The 2986-nt window shown below is 34.8% G+C and overlaps 2 long non-coding RNA genes across 2 annotated transcripts in view; both read right to left on the reverse strand.

Annotated features, from left to right (window-relative positions):
* Window positions 1-935: 935 nt before the first annotated feature.
* LOC133191523 (uncharacterized) lies at window positions 936-2565 on the reverse strand. The gene is made up of 5 exons (XR_009721716.1): window positions 2496-2565; window positions 2113-2253; window positions 1641-1726; window positions 1287-1390; window positions 936-1078 (listed from the first exon to the last, which is right to left on the reverse strand). It is a non-coding gene; the product is annotated as an uncharacterized LOC133191523 (long non-coding RNA).
* Window positions 2566-2830: 265 nt separating this feature from the next.
* Window positions 2831-2986, reverse strand: part of LOC133191525 (uncharacterized) — a 6366-nt gene continuing 6210 nt past the window's right edge. The window contains exon 3 of the long non-coding RNA XR_009721717.1: window positions 2831-2881. This is a non-coding gene — a long non-coding RNA (uncharacterized LOC133191525). The remainder of the gene's footprint in view (window positions 2882-2986) is intronic.

The raw sequence follows: 2986 nt of genomic DNA on the forward strand, positions 1-2986 counted from the left end.
TCAAACATACAAACTCAAAAAAAGGTACATGTATAGTAATTCAATATACATGAATAACATTAAAAAAATTACTATTGAAAAATTTCAGTAAGTTAGACTTCATCCTCAGGCAGAAATAGTCTAACTAGATATCACTGGGATAGTGACCATCTTAAGGGGCCTGCTATTTTTTGTAAAGGTCATTGGGATGAAATAGACTTAGTGTAGAGGAATGTATTTGGAGCTTGACCTTGACTCTTGACTTACACCTTTACCCTTGGACACTCTTTGTGTGAGGTATGAGCCACAATGGGCCACAGGGAGAACATATGTTCATTACAAGGATTTTAAACAGAGATCTGCTATAATCTTGACCTTGAATCTATAAAATTGGTTCAAGGTCATTGTATACCCATAACCATTTAGCACTCTAACCATAAAACACATGTTAGTTTGGACCAAGGGGAGAGATATAAGCCCTAGACAATGATTTACACACTTTGACATTGCTCTTGATTAAATGAATTGGTTTAAGATACCTACACATCCTCTCTATTCACAAGCAATATGTGGCTGAAGATTTAGCAAAGATTGGGAAGGGGAAAGAAAATATGCTTTGCATGGATTTAAAACAGTAATATTTTTTTTGTTGGTACCTTAACCTTCGATTAAAAAACAGTATGAAGAAAATAAGGCAGAACATTCAAGAACTAAATGAAAAATGTGGACTTCCTTATACCCCTATCAGAGCGGAAGGAGATGCCCGGTATAATAATGCCACCTTCAGTGCCATTGGAAAAACCCCATTCCAAGCGACTTATACCGTAAGTGAAAATGTAACTCGGAGGAAAAATGTTGTGGCAGTGTTCTGTGGGAATAAACTATGCAAAAAAGGTGCACACCTAAGAAGCAAAGCAAAGGAATGAAGTTGCCTGCCAAGGACACAAAGACTGCACTGCAACCATTCCTCCAGAGACCACCACTGGAGATGAGAAGTGATGGACTGCAAAATGTATTGGTGAGTTACAAAGTGATGACCATCCCCTAGTCATTTCCCATTTCACCAGTGATGGAGAAAGTGCCGCTGCATCTGGTGAATCTGAAAAACAAGGACATGCCATTGAAAACCTTAAAGACTTGCATCATTTCTTTGACTCTCAAAGAAAACAGACTGCTAAGGCTCTATTCAGCAGTCACATGTTTCTGGGAAGAACCAAAGCCATAAGAGAATCCATGCAGAGAAGATTTGGCTTGGACCTGAAGCTTCGATGCAGGACAGAGTACTAAACACCACTCTGGAGACTTACCTTTGATGAAGCGGGCTATGTCTACTGCTGTCAGTTCCATCGTAAGTTGCTACAAAGGACAGTGTGGGAAGTTCTGTCAACTTTATTCCTTTTCCTGTCGTGGACTGAAAAGCAATAAGTGGAAATCTTCAGTGTTGCCTACTGACTTTGAATTAAACATGACAGAAGAAGACAAATGTTTGTTAAAAGACTATATAAATTTGACTTTAGGACCAAGTAATCTTGATAGAATTAAATATCATACTTGTACACAAAAATATGGATCTGTGAATAGGGCATATTTAAAATCAAATCCAAAATGTATTACAAGTAGTAGAAATTTTGAAAGTAGAACATACAAAGTTGTGCACTCACTGAATAGGGGTCATGGAAACTCAACATTGGAACTTCGTGAATCTGCAGGGGCACCTGTTGTAAAAGGAAGTAGAGTGGTCCATCATCTAAAACAACAACAAAATAAGCAAAATTACTTTAAAATGAAACAAAAACTGTTAAAATATAAATCTCAAAGAAAATACTTTACATCTAAAAGATATCAGCTGTACGATAAAAAATCTAAAGACACTTACAGTAAATCACCAACAGATCCAAAATTAAAATGAAAGTTGTAAGACTGTATGGTAATAATTGTTGCTATGTTTTATTATGCACTGATTCTATTCAACTGTGTAAATGGGGAAAATGTGGATATGTAAATGATGTATAAAATTGTACATGTAAAATGTGACATTTTCTTTTACAAGGGAGTCTGTACTTGTAAATATGTTTGATTTTTTATCATTTATCTCATTAAAATTATTCTAATTTATTTTCTTGTTTTTCTTACCTGTCTGATGAACACAACAAAGGTTACGGAGGTGTTTGGTAGAAATACAGGTATACGGGTGTCAAAACTCTCTCTTGATGACCAGACTGCATCCCACATTGTATATCCACCATTATTGATCTGTAACAGGGGAGACTACTCCTGAAATCAGAGAAATTGCAGTCAAAATGAGAGTTACCTGTTACTCTTTAGGTCTCACAGAAGGAAAAAATTTCACTATATGTTACTATATAGCTTTAATTAATAAATTAATTAACTAGACTCTCAGCAGATAAGTCATGAAAGAGATAATAAAGATTAATACTTAAACAAAAATTTGAGATCAGAAAAAAATAAGCCTTATGCGACTTTTAAGAAAAAAAGTTGAATGTAAACATACCTACCCCGAAATACATGTAGATTTCACATGTTGACAAACAGATCTAGACTTACACACCATCCAGGAAATTGCTTCATGCACACCTAAAAATGAGTTCCCTTTAATTCAGTGGGACAATTGTGCTAAAGATATGATATACCTAATACATGAGTCCAAAATTAATACTGTAGGCCTAAAAACGATGCCGAAAATGAAAAAATAAAAAGAAATTGTCTCTAAATATATAGAACTATAATTAACTAAGTTCAATTTGATTGGCTATTTCCTTGGGTAAGACCTTTAAGTTGTCCATAAATTACAGCTCTTGTATATACCGGTATTGACATTGAATTTTCAGTACATACCTGTATGACAATTCAAGTGCAGTCAATTGACATAAAATTCTGAAGTCTGGAAAGACAAAGGGTCCATCTTGAGACAATAATGCTCTAATTTACAACATTTTCATTTATAATGAATTAGGTGCTGAAGAAAGTATAGAGTATGTGCCAATAA

This window comes from Saccostrea echinata, unplaced genomic scaffold (assembly GCF_033153115.1).
Source record: "Saccostrea echinata isolate AGI-Se365-2 ecotype Australia unplaced genomic scaffold, CSIRO_AGI_Sech_v1 ptg000023l, whole genome shotgun sequence".
In the NCBI taxonomy this organism is placed as follows: domain Eukaryota; kingdom Metazoa; phylum Mollusca; class Bivalvia; order Ostreida; family Ostreidae; genus Saccostrea; species Saccostrea echinata.